We start from the raw sequence: 13,917 nt of genomic DNA, 5'->3' as shown, positions 1-13,917 counted from the left end.
GTGTAATTCTTTCACTCTTGTGTCATTCTTGCATCTCCGACCCTTCCACCCACAGTTTGTGCCAAAAGGAATAAATGCATCCCCCTCTGGGTCTCCTTTTCCTTGAGCCAACCCAAAAGCCAGAAGGTGAGATGACACTGAGAGCCGGTAGAAGCATTTTCATTGCAAATGCGCAAGCTATTTGCCAATATTCCACTAATGTCAAGAAAACCCTCATGGATTTGCAATTGCAGTGTTTCCATAAGATAATTTGAATACGTTTGTTCACGAGATAAGTCACTGAAAAACATGCCTACTTTCTGTCGCCTTCTTCATCCAATTGCTGATCATGTGTGATACGAAAAAAGTGTTTGCGGAATAAGCCAATTTCAATGGCCGCAAAAAACATTTTCTTATTAAAAGAGCAAACGGTATTTTTCAAAATTGGCGTGTTGCCATTAAGCAAATGTATTTTCGAAAATGTCAATTTCATACAGTCACTGGAAACGTACTGACCATATATGGTCAGAAGGTAGACGAGCTAAGTCTATGTAAGATCAACCATCCTGTTCTTCTAGGGATCCAGGCTTTCTACACTAGAAGGAGCGATGAGGAAGAGGAAATAAACCATTGGAAGAAACTGTACCCAACTTCCTGTAGCCATTGCACACACAGACCCAGACACACACACACACACACGCACACACACACACACACACACACATGCATCTGCATGCGCACAAACACGCAGCGTCTGCAGCTATCTCTGCTCCCTCTTGCGCGATAATCCCCTCTCTTTATCTGAGAAGGCAGAAGCAACAGTTGGTTATCAACGTGTCAACAAAAGTCTTTTGTCATTTCTCTCTTGCTCAGCTTACCTCTAAACACGGAGCGCAAATACAAGTGGAGAGGAGCGCGACGAGTGTTTATCTGACTAAAAAAAGAAAGAAAGAAGTTTTAGTTTCACTTTCTTTCCAGATTTAAACAACACTCTTAACTAAGAGAGGCTCAACTACATCAGAGGAGCAAAAATGAAGAGGGGAGGGAGTAGGGGGGGATGGAGGGAGGCTGTTGCCATGGTAACCAAAGCCGCGGCAGTCATCTTCACAAGTCTTCTTCTGCATCGTGCTTGTGTGACCGCGTGTGTGTGTTTGCCCTCCTCTTTCCAGACAGGAGGTGAGGACATCCCCCTCTAACACTGCCAACAGAGAGAGAGAGAAAGGGAGAGAAAGAGGAGAGGAGAGACCGAGAGAGCGAAACCCCATAATGCACTGCACGCTGCAGGGCTGAAGTCGTGCAGATTCATCAGTTCCTGTTTGAGGGGTTGTGTGCGTGTGCGAACGTGGAGCGAGCACAGGAGAAAACACACACACAAACACACACACACACACCGAGAGAGAGAGAGAGAGAGAGAACCAAGCAGGTAAGGAGAAACTGAGGCGACCATTGCAGACGGCTGCCGATTATACGAGATGATCCTTTTTTTATTTTGTGTGTGTGTGTCTGTTACTGCCCAGTGAGAGGGGGAGAGTGGCTCTCTGCAGCTCCACACAGATGTCACGGCGTTATTAATGTTTGACATGTTATGATTCTGACAACTTCCTTGCCTGTTGCTCCAGACGGTTTCCGTTCTGTCTAGCTGAAAAGCAATAATCCTGGGAAGAAGGGCCAATCAAAATATTTGGCATGGATTTAATATTTCAGAGGGTTTTTTTTTTGTGTGTGTGTCACTTCATCTCTTTTAAGGTTTTGTTTTTCTTTATTAGTGCAAATACTGTTTAACTGTATTCAGATTTGAATGTGCTCTGTAGGTTTTGTGTGAACATTAGATGTAAGACCAGTTCAGGTCACAGAATAACTTTTGGGAAAACAGTGAATTCTGTGTCAAAGGGGAACAGTGATGGTGAAAAAAAAAGTAATTATCTGAGAAACTGAAACCTGGCTTTTAACAGTTAAGCACGTCTGATTCAGTGACACGTTTTAAAGTTTTACTTTCATGTCAGAAATCATAAGGAATCGCTTAGATCGGGTTACAGAAGCAGCATTAAATCGCCTGCTAAAATACACGCGTTCTCTACCTTTTTTATTTTTATTTTTGTGGAGGCTTAGATATCACGCCAGCGTGAGCTAATCGGTAAAACCACGGCGTTTCTTTTATGGGTCATTTTGTGGTTTTAACTGCCACAGAGGCTCGTGACCGTATCAGTTGCGCCAGAGACACAGACGGGCTGGGAAGTGCGATTGCAGCAGCTTAGGGGAGGGGACACTTGACTTTTATTACTCCAGGACCCAAATGAGAAATTTCTGGTCTCCTCCCCTGTGGGACGGTGCCATAAAAATGTGCTTTGACACTGTAATGAGGAGACTCAGCAGAAAATTAAATGCGGGATTAGTCAGAAATTAAACCGATGATTCTTAAATTACTCCAATTAAGCATTCTCTTAAGTGACACACCTCTTCGCATTCAGAATGTTTTTTTTTTTATAGATTTGCATTCGGTGGGTTTCATATTGAAGCTGAGATTTATTTTCACCTTGAATGTTGCAGCAGAATGATTCATGCACATATGGGAAGCACTTTAATAGACAAAAACCCTTTGTGTCTAGAAATGTTTCTGTTTTTAGAATGCATTCCTTGTTCAGATCAGCCAAAAGAAATCTTTTGAATTATTTCCTCATTGTTCAGCACAGACAGCATAACTTCTTTAGGTAATTTACTGGCAGAAATCCACTTGTCACAAATCAAAATGGAGAAACTACTTTTTATTTATTTAATTTTTTTATCTATAGAAGAGATTCCATCCACTGTCTGAGTTCTTTTAGCTGATAAAATTAGCTACCAGATGTTTTCTGATGTTACAATTGATTCTATATTCTTGGTTGTTCAGAAATACGTATTCATATTCAACCAACCAGTCATCCTAATACAACTCCTTCTAAACTTATTAGCACTTCAAGTAAACAAGACTATAAATGGTTGCAGTAAAGATATGACACTCAGTTATTTTGTAAGAATTCATAGGGATGCCATTTGTTTTGGCGGCAAATATTTTAGTTTTAAACAAAAACACTTCCTAGTTTAAATACATTGGATATTGAATTAAATTTGATTTCACAGTTTCCACGTTGGCACACTATGAACAATTTGCTGATATTTTACAACCAGTTATCTTTGGATTTTTTTCAACTCTTCCACCATTTACCTCAAAGTGCATGGCGGCAAAGTAAACACGGGCTTTTGTTCAGTCTTGTTTTTCAAAGATTTAGTTTGAACAAATCCGGACGTCCGTCCGTCCGTCCATCCATCGTCATATGAGGGTTCATGTCATTGGGTGAATGATCGCCGGTTCATTTCAAAGACAGATTGTTTTTTTCGGGGTTTTTTTTCGTTTTTTTTAAAGGAATTGTTCTGGAAACCAAATATTTGTTCACTATAAAGTTTTTATTTTTCTAGAATATTCCCTGTTTGTTACGCTGCTGCAAAAAATGATAAATATTGTTTATGTCACAAGCCTCTTTATACATACAGTTTACCAAAGATGGTGAAGGAAGCCATTTATGATTCTGAACAAAACATTGTTAGAAAGCATGTGTTAACTTATCTGCTGATGAAAGTTAAGGAAATGCAAACGCGGCCGATCGAACACGATCTTGACGGTCCAGCACTCCTCCGGTAAACAATATTCATGCCAATTATTTCTAAGTGATAAGATGCAGAGATGAATTTAGCATGTTTTTGAATCGTTTTGCTGCTGGGGCTTAGCTTGGGGGTTAGCCTATGGACAGACGCCATAATTCCCCACTACGCTCATGAAGTAAAACTGCAGAATACTTTCGATTTCGGCACACGTTGCAGACACAGGCAGCCTACATGATCATATTATTAGAAACTCAGGAACAGAGCGTTGGCCTGATGCGAATGTTAAAAAGCTGTCAGGATCACACCAGGATTCCCTGAAGGAACTTTCCAAGCCGTGCGATTTGTAAAACTCCCTCGGTGGAACTTCTTCTGCTTTTCAGTCAAACTCTGGCTTTGCTTATGTGGATCGGGGATGATATATGGAACCAGATTTCGTTGTCCAAACTAGCCCTGCCTTTGTTCTTTTTCAAACCTTTTTTTTTTTTTTTTTGTTCCCCCCTCCCCCTCGTGCCTGTCTTTAATGGTGTGGAACACAGGGGACATATGTTCAAGAGGGCATGTCTTTTGTTTTGCTATGAGCAGAACGAGGGCCACCAACTAGTGTAAATGAGAGAAAGTCCTCGGTTTCTTACACAGACATCAGCGGAGCGGTGAGCGGGAACCTTAGTGCGCATTAAATTATCTGCAATTGCAGCAATTATCTGCAAGTCCAAAACCTTTCACTGTGCCTCGGCGCCTTATTACCGTGTCTCTCGCTTTAGACTTAAAAACCTGTCACTGGGAGAGTACTATTATTTAACTACACATTTTAAAGCACAAATAGTATCAATTCATGTTGGCATGACCACAGATAACCGTCATTATTTTTTACACGTTACGATTGTTGCATAAAAAAAAAAGTGCATCTTTCTGCATTGTTTTAGAGGGAGCAAAATGACAAATACAGCCACTCCAAGAAGATATAAAACTCTGGTTGGTGTGCTGCTGTTTGGTGTGGAAGGTAATGCTAATTAGCGTAGGTGTAATGAGAATTTGTATTATTAAAACTCAGCAATATTTCTCAGGAGAATGAATTCTGCAAAGTGTTGCGAAGCACTCTCTGGTTCCTGCCAAAGCCATTTTGTCCGGTGAAGTGAGGGAAAGCCGTTAATGTAAGCCCTGAATGTGAAGCTGAGGTTTTTGGGGTTTTTTTAAAAAACTTTTTGGTGTATCTATCTTTAAGATTTGTTTATGTTTTTGTAAATTAGGTAAACGGTTGTTCTTGACACAACAAAATGAGACTTGTCTTTGGGCTTGCTAAAAGCGGAGCAGAGATTGAGTTACTATCAAACCGTATTTTATTTGTGAAGTTGCATGATGTGCTTTAGAATTAAACAAAAAAGAAAAACGGTAACTAATTTTGATTCTTGTGAAATTTTTACTCTGATTGTTGAACAAAATTTGGGGCTGATCAGCTTTTTTAATCACATTCTTCCACCGTTTGAAAAGTAACACACGTCTACCCTTCAACCACCTGTTGCTGCACACTGCTGGTCAGCTGGCTGAAAGGAGGCTACTAAACAGTTTTATGTCTTTATAAATCTGGAAACGTCAAATGAAAGGATTTGCTTTTAAATATGCAAGAGACGGTTCAGATAGATTTAGTTTACAGAATCAGACTGACATTCGACTTACCGACCTTACATCATTTGATAAATGAATAGTAAATAAGTTGTGTGTTCACTCTGTTTTTAACCCTGACTACACCATCAGCTCTGGCAGTTGCCACCGATCACAGTGTGCATTACAAACACCATCAGTCCATCAACAGTAAATTATGACTCATCATAAATGTCTCTTGTATTCTACTTAGCATGGTTTCTACTAGCATATTCTTTTTAAGTTCGTATCAAAATGGAAACAATTTTACTCTCCAGAAATATTTGAAGTCTAAAAGTCGTGTTGCTCTGAATAAATTTAATCACAGATTTAAAGTTTTAGCATCTATAGTGGAAGCGAGAGGCTACCCACTCTCAGGGGAGCCCAAGCGGCTGCTTTGTTTGCATATACTTTGGGCTGGCTCTAAATGTGATTAGCCACAATTAAAGGTTTAATCTACTTTATTGAATTTGTTTTTATAATATACTGTAGCGTTGGCACGGCGCCTTCTCTAATGTGCATGAATCGCTGATATCTTTATTCCACAGTCACCGACAATAAATTAACTATAATAAATATTGAATATTATGGCTGTTATTGCTGGTATAGATATGTGTATATTTTAGAATTTGTTTCGTTCCTACAAACACTAACGACAACAACAACACACATTTGTGAACCTGTTAAAAGTTCAGCATAATCCTGCAAAGCAGCCGCAGGACCTTTTTAGGGCACAAGACAATGCAGGGCGAAAATCTAAATTTCCACACAAGCGGGGGCCCCACGGTGAGTTGCTCTGGCTCTATGAGCGAGCTGATAAATATTTATAGTAGCTGGAGCTAAACATTAACACGTTGAGCAGCGCAGAGATTCATCATAGGTGCTTTTGAGAGCAGGCTGCAGGCTGCTGTTCAATCAACACCTTACTCTTCCACTCTCTCCATACAATCTCGTACACACAAAAGCCAGCGCGGTGATAAATCCCAAACAAACCTGATATACTGCAACCGGTGATGTGGCTCTGAATCACTTGGCAACACCCACCCGGCATGCAGCTCGTATACACACACACACACACACACATACACACACACTTTGATGAGCAGAAAAAGAAGGAAAAAAAAAAAAAAAAAAAACAAAACGCCGGCACGGTCACAGATGCTCGCACACATACACACGCACCTGACGTAGCGTTTGATGGAGTTAGACGCCATGGCAACAGAGCTGTGACTCTTGCTGTCCTGTGAGTGGACCGAAGCTGTGGAGGAGGCAGGAAAATACCAGCCAGAACCACTACTCAAAGAGTTGCTATTTCTTTTTTTGTTGTTGTTGTTGTTCTTTTTCCTCCGAATCTGTCTTTTTCTGTAACTCACCGCTTTTTGTTTTCATCAGTTTTGCAACTGCTGTCTGGATGGTGTTTTTTTTTCTTGTTTCTCTGTGAGTGTGTTAGAAAGAAAGAGGCGGAGGAGAGGTCAGCAGGGTTCTTTTTTTTTTGTTAGCGCAGAAACTGAGCCATCATCACAGCCAGTTGCGCTGATGCTCACAACCAGGAAGCACTCTGCAGGGATCTCGTTTGTTGATACTTTTATTTCATCTCACCTTTTCTTGCTGCCGTTTCCCGTTTCAGTCACAAAACAAAGACGTTTAAATCCTCTTTAAAAAAACATATTTCTTGAAGGGTTATTTTTCTTTCTTTTTATTATTATTATTATTATTATTATTATTATTATTATTATTATTATATTTCTGTCAGTCAGATTTTAAAGGAAAAAGTGGGTTTGTAGGTGGACACAGCTTTTCACAGCATCTGCAAAGACGGGCAGGGATGCAAAGAGGCGGGGAAACGATGTAGGTAGCTGAGCCGCGTGCTGGTCTCCAGGTAGCGTTTTCACGGTCTCTTAGCATTTAATACACGCGCGCACTCAAAACAGTTGCGCGCGCACCTTTACCGAGTGTGAAATTTTGTGGAACGTGGCTGAAGTTGGACAACAACAACACTCCGTCCTTCTCTCTCTCTCTCTCTCTCTCTCTCTCCCTCTCCCTCACTCTCTCTCTCCTTTTTCATGCGGTCCAAGTGTGAGCTGTGAAAGGTGAACTTGCTGCCTGCCGTGGATAAATTATGTGCGACATGTTTAGCGGGGCCGCCTTATATGGAGACTGGTGTTGCTGAATACAGTAAGGCTCTGCCAAGAGAGAGAGAGAGAGAGAGAGTGAGGGAGGGAGGAAAAGAAGGAGGAGGAGGTGGAGGAGGGGGTAGGAAGGAAGAGAGGCAGGGGAGGGTGAAAGCGAAGGGAAAGAAGAGAAGGAGGAGAGAGGGGCGAGTAACAGAGGGAGTGAAAGAGAGAGGACTGCCGCGAAGCAAGCATGAGGTTTTCGCTTCCCGTTCTCCCCTCAGCAGCAGTCAGATGAGTCCGTGCAGAGAGGCAGTAAGTCTTTACTGTTTACTGCGTTTATGTGTCTGGGGTTATGTGCTTACTTTGAAACAAAGCTCTATGTCAATTATGTTTTTTTATTTTTATTTTTATTATTCATCCTGTCCTGTCGTATCTTTTATTCGCGATCTGGATGCTACGGGATGCGTCTGAATGAATTAGTTCACAGCCAAAATCAGTGTTAGTTTTACTTGAGCAGTTTTAACGGGGCAAAGACCTGAGATGACAAACAATAACTCAGTACAAAAAAAAAATATATATGCAGAGATTAGCATGAGTTTCTCCAGAAAACAGTTTGATTTGTGCGTTTGTTGCAAATTGTATTAAATCCTTTCGGATGGAGGAATGAATGGAAGAAAGCACAGTTTCATTTTCACTGCATTACTCCAACTTACCAGCAAGACGACTGCTGCCTTAGACTTCAGGCTGCACTCAGGAAATGATTCAAAATCTAGCGTCATTCTGGCCGTCTGTGATACTCTGACATGCAAGCAAGCCCTATAGGGATCAAAAGCACCAAAGAAAAGTTGCAGATTTGCTCCCAAGGAAGCATAAATTAATCAGTTAAAAATGTAAAATAACAAGAAAAAAAAAGGATTTGGTGTTTTTCCAAATAGGGAAGTAAAGTTATAAAATGACAAAGCTGCCTTTTACAGATTATGTACTTGAGAAACAAGCAGAGGATGTGGGGCAAGGACATCATGGCCCTAGAAAGGTGTATCTTGTTTTTTGAACTGGCCCCTCCCAGATGCTGTTCAGAGGTCGGGTGTGCTACAAATCTATTGTTAGACATCATTAGTTGGCCCCTCTGGTAGAAAAGGAAAAAAAAACAAACTAAATTACATTTATCTTTTATTGCAGCAACCGAGCAGCTGAGATTTTCTTTTCCTCTTTGCCATTTTGGTTGGTCCTTATTTCAGTTGTTTTAAAATTCCTAATTATTGCTTGAATTATCTTTATTCAACCTATAAGTTTGTTTCTCTCAAAAGATAAGCAATCAAGTTTCTTTTTCGGACATCTTGTTGAAAATTTACATCAACCAAGCCCTTCTTTCATTTACTGAGCGATTATTTTAATGTTGGTAACTTGAACCGATATTAATAATCTTTAGTTTTTGTCAAAAATTCTTCATCAGGTTCAAATCAGAACTCTGGCTTGACCGCTCCAAAATAATAAGATTGCTTCCAGTAGGGAACAAAAACATGTTTGGACAAATTGCGTTTGAAAAAGCAAACCAAAAATTTTTTTTACCACTGGTTATTTTTCCCCTTATTGAATGAATTTACTCAAATCAAAAGTTGATTTTAATGATGGCACTTGGCGAAATGCTATGCCTGACGCTGATTTTCACAATTGTTTACTATGTGATATTTCTATATGATGTAAAGCACTTTAAACTGTCTTGTTGCTGAAATGTGCTATTACAAATGAACTTGATTGATTAATCTTTTCTCTAAACCTTTCTTTGGAAATTGTGTAAAATTTTATAGTTCTATGAAAAACTCTCTCTCTCTCTCTCTCTCTCTATATATATATATATATATATATATATATATATATATATATATATATATATAAGAAGATGTGAACTTTCTCATTCATGAGCAAGAAGAGAGAACAGACAGACATTCTGGGGGAAAAATAAACAGTTTATTCATCTAATCTTTAAGATTTCTTAATAACTGCTGATATTTTCATTCACCTTTGCCACCTATGATCTTGTTGCCTGCGATGTTTTGCTTTCATGTGAACTGAAACAAAGGCCTGGTTCATCTTATTTACTAAATGCAATACCAGTGCTGTTTGCCAGTTGCTAAGCTTGCTTTTGAAACTCGAACGGTCTGGATCAACAGGCTGGCGAGGTAAAAGCCTCATTGCTTAGAGCCACAGATTCTTATGTTGTGAGGGAAGAACTTCTAAGTGTGCAGCTCCGATGTTACAGAAATCAAACACCGAATCTGAAAACTGAACTTCCATTTGTAAAAGAAGAAATCATGAAGACGTGTGGGTGGTCCACCTACTAATATGCACGTCGCTGGAAGCACAATAAGTACAAATTATTTTTGCAGCATTTATTTGTGTGGTTCCACGTTGTGCTTTTCGAACCGATGCATTACACTCAAAACATGGCTTTTCATCTGTGCCATGTCCGTTGTTATTGTGTACACATCCTTCTCAGCCTCTGATCTCAACATCTCTCTGTTTCAGTTTTGCATTCTCACAAATCCTCGCCTTTGTTGCTCTCTCTTCCTCTCTCTCTGCAGCTTTCTGTCTGATTCTTTGTCTTAAGGGTTCATTATGGTTCATTCTGCGTCTCTCTGTCTCTCTCTCTCTGTCTGTCTGGCCAAAAAAAGAAAATTCTTCTCTGCAGATCAGGGTACAGAGAGCCACAAGGTCATTAGAGTATAGGGTAGCAAGAGCAAAAAGACACTGAGCGTGTTTTCACGCTTGACGGTGCGGTAGACTCGGTTCAACTGGGGACCAAAACTGAAAGATTTGCTACATTTTCAGCTAGTGCGGTTCACTTTCACACTGCACTGTATGAAATGAACCAAACCCTTTGAAAAACTCGTTGCCCTCACCTTTCGCCTGCGGTGGTGCTGCACCAAGAACTGCTGAAGGAAACGAACATGAAAACATCTGAAGAAGACACTGAGCAGACAACTTTGCCACACTCTCTTGAGCCGCCGTGTTATTTACTGATGTCTTGGAATAGTAGTTAGTTTGGCACAGATAGTTTCCCACATATCTGTGCTTCATCTGACTTTATTTTAGAAGACCTTACTAATACTGTAAATAGCTAACTTTTTGTTGACTTTTAACAACAAAAACATCCATTCTAAAAAGAGACTTGTTAGCGGCGAGGTACAGCGGATTTATTCCTCCTTCTAGTATCATTTTACCTGTCCCATTGAACAAAAACAACACAAATTCCCTGCTGTCTTTAGCGTTTGCTTGAGTGACGGAAACTAGTTCACGTGCTGTTAAATGAGCGCGTTTTCTGGCCTGATTTAAGTTCTTCCATTATCAAGGGTAAAGAAAACAGGGATGATTCACTGACAAAGGTCGCATTAGGAGAATGTCTCTGAAAGTGGGAGTTTCACATGGCGCTTTAAAGCAGCGGATTGACAGCCACTCACACCGCCGATGGGTTTTGGGGGGAGTCCCGCAAGGCCATTCACTGAGTGGCAAAAATCACGAGGAGTTTGTCAGTGGCATATGATTGCCGCTTTCCCTGCAGTCTGCAAAGCTGTCACTGGACTAATGCACACCAGTGGAAGATGTAATCTGTAGTAAATACAGTTGGCTCCATGGAGGAGTCCTCTGTGATTTCCACAGATTAAGGTGTCAAACTGAATCACTGGTCATAGACGACTGAAGAGTACAGATTATCCCCCCGTTGTGCCCGATGCCTTTTCTGATGATGAGAAAAGAGATTTTGTGCCACTCCGTTCGTGTGTTTGCGTGTGTGTGTGAGAAAGAGAGAGAGAAATAGGGATTTTGGAAAGCTGGAGATGTTTTCTTTCAGGGAACATCCACTTCTTTGGTATTTCCTGATTGGATCTAAAATTCCAGACTTCAGAATGTGAAAAATTCCCACCATTAAAAAAAAAAAAAAGATCTTCTAAAATGTATTCTATTTATTGATCTTAATGGCTAAACGTATTTCAGCTGTTTAGCATCTTTCAGCAATCGTCTCGCTTTTAGTGATCCATCCCCTGCCAGAGATTTTCATCGCCCCAATCGCTTATGAAATATTTCTATCTCGATTTATGTTCCCTCTCTCTCTGAAACCTCTCCGTTTCCCCCTTGTCTGTTTGGGCTCCTATCTCATTATTCACCGAATATCTCCGCTCTGTTTTTTTTTTCACAGGCCATGCCACTTGTGCCTTCGCACCAATCTACCTGTCCGTCCATCTGCCTGTCACTGTCTGCCTTCTTGTTGTTTACACTTCTCCCTTATTCATGGCTGCACGTCTGTCCAGGTTGACATGTGCTTTAGTGTCAGAGTAGGAGTGACAGAACTAACCTTAAAAGGGCTTTCTGCATGCCTCTGTGCAGAACAGAATGCGTGTGTGTGAGTTGCTGTTTGCAATTTTTCATGAGTAATAACGGCCTATGTGCTTGAAATGCCACATGCCGATGTGGTGAAATCAAACTAGAAGGATTTGTTCTTTTTTTTCTAAAGTGGGCGTTTTTTTTTTTTCTCTCCCTGTTGCCTGCGATGTTTCTATATCCCCTGGACATCTATCACTCACTGTCTTTTCTCGAGAGACTGCCTGTCTGTCCATCGATCTGTCTTTCAGCTCCTGTGAATCCTCCTCTTCTTTTAGCTGTTTTCCAATCTTTTTCAATCTTCCCACCCACACTCTTTTAAAAAAAAAACACTCACAAATACTCACACACACACATGCACGCACGCACACCTCGGCCATTGCTATTCCTGAGAGGAGCAGACTAGTCTGGCGGTGGCTTGGTTTATGTCCATGAACTCAGTGACACCCTCCGCTGGCGCTGCATTACACCACGGTGGCATCACAAGCCATTCTGCAGAATATGGCCCCTGCACAACAATATCCGTATATGCATCGCACGCAAATCATTTTATTACCTTTTCTGCGCAGCACACACCAAGACCGCACATTCGTACGTCTCTTGTCTAACTCGCACGTAAATGCTCCTTCTTTCTGTTTGCACGCAGGGCTCTTTAAGCAGTTGCGTTGATATCACGGTGCAGACAACAGATTGCGCACGTGCCACTTGGCTGCACTTGTCGTCTGTCCTCCCCTCTGTTTGTCTTATCGCCGAAGGAGCGAGGCATAGATTGAGTTTGTTTATGTGTGCGTTTGTGTGAGAGCGAGGGAAAGCTATGCGTAGAGAGAGCACGCGAGAAATGGTGGGGCACTTGTGCACATGCTACTCACATGGTTGGGTCTTGAACAGCAAGACCCTGGTTTCTTTCATGCATGCTTTTTGGTGCGTTTCTAATGAAATTCATGCAGATTCGCCACTTTGTACAATCAATATGTCTTTGTGGCATACTTTAGTGAGTAAGATGAAGTAAATTAAATAACTTCAAGAATATTTTATGTAAAATGTCAGTACCACGTTTTAAAGAGGTTGGACAGATATGTTTTGCGTTCTTACTTGCTTGTGATGCGATCGATTGGTAGAAGAAAAGTAATGTGTCCGTGCTCTGCGGTGTTGCTCATAAATCCTTCTAAAGTCTAAGGTATTTTTCGGAATCATGGCCCTTTGCCAAATTTTAATTGGAAATATATAGAGGAGATGGTTTTGTTGTCTGTCTAAGCGAGGAAAAAATGTGCTCAGAAAGTGAAAGGAGGAATAAAGATGTCTATTGTTTGTGATTAACTTAACCCATTTCAAAAGGGCCAGCTGAGCAAGGCTTTTAACTTTTTTTTCATTAACTGAACACACTTCAGCAAATGAGAATAACGACCAGCCAACCTGAATTATTCAAAATAAAATATATATGTGCTTGTTCAAACGGAAGGATTGCTGCAAATTCAAGTTAATGTAATCAGCAGGGCTTTCTCGCACAAATAACTTTTCAACAATTTTCAACTACATTTGACTGCGACTATGCCTGAGATCGAAATGGATTTTATTCATTAAAATTGTAAACTATATGGTATGCATTAGACAAATTTGATCACGTCGCATTATAATCCATTGATATCTTTTGTTGGAGTTGTTACAAATGGCTAAAGTCTGTGAAAACAAACAATGTTCAATCTGACCTGAGCTTAATAATCGTCAAGCTCATGTTGATACGTAGGAAAACTATTACCAATAAATTCCCAAAATCTAACTTCAAGAAGTCCAAATCATCCCTTTCATGCCAAATAAAAAGTAGTATAAGACAAATGTTTTAAATAGTTGTTTTGGTCGAGGATGATGGAACACAATATCTGAAGGAATTTAATCAAGTCTTTAACTAATAAGACATTTGTATTGGTTTTGCATACTTTAATGGTAGAACATGATTATCATAGTAACTTTGGTGGATGTCTGTAACCAACTACTTATTTATTTGAATAGCTTAGAGAATCTGAGCTCATTTTGTGATCTTTTCTGCTAAATTTTAAAATGACACATTTCAACATTGCACCTTAACCTCAACCCATTGCTGCTGCAACATCTAAGCTTGGTGCTACAGACTCAGCAGAGGCTGCATTGATGGCGCAGCGTCGTTTAAAGACAGCGT

At 40.4% G+C, this 13,917-nt stretch overlaps 1 protein-coding gene across 7 annotated transcripts in view; it reads left to right on the top strand.

The window, feature by feature from the left end:
- The first annotated feature begins 1,070 nt into the window (after positions 1 to 1,070).
- LOC103474703 (muscleblind-like protein 1) overlaps positions 1,071 to 13,917 on the top strand; it is a 76,553-nt gene continuing 63,706 nt past the window's right edge. For 2 of the 7 annotated variants that reach the window (XM_081614181.1, XM_081614179.1), the window contains exon 1: positions 7,039 to 7,682. The gene's annotated coding sequence lies outside the window, so the exon portion shown is untranslated. Of the gene's footprint in view, positions 1,403 to 7,038; positions 7,683 to 13,917 lie in introns of those variants that run through there. The other 5 variants (XM_081614186.1, XM_081614183.1, XM_081614185.1 and 2 more) reach the window with 3 other exon arrangements.

Source organism: Poecilia reticulata, chromosome 13 (genome assembly GCF_904066995.2).
Source record: "Poecilia reticulata chromosome 13, P_reticulata-male-v2, whole genome shotgun sequence".
NCBI classification, from domain to species: domain Eukaryota; kingdom Metazoa; phylum Chordata; class Actinopteri; order Cyprinodontiformes; family Poeciliidae; genus Poecilia; species Poecilia reticulata.
Note: the sequence above shows the minus strand (reverse complement) of the source record. Positions and strands in the feature narration are given on the sequence as shown.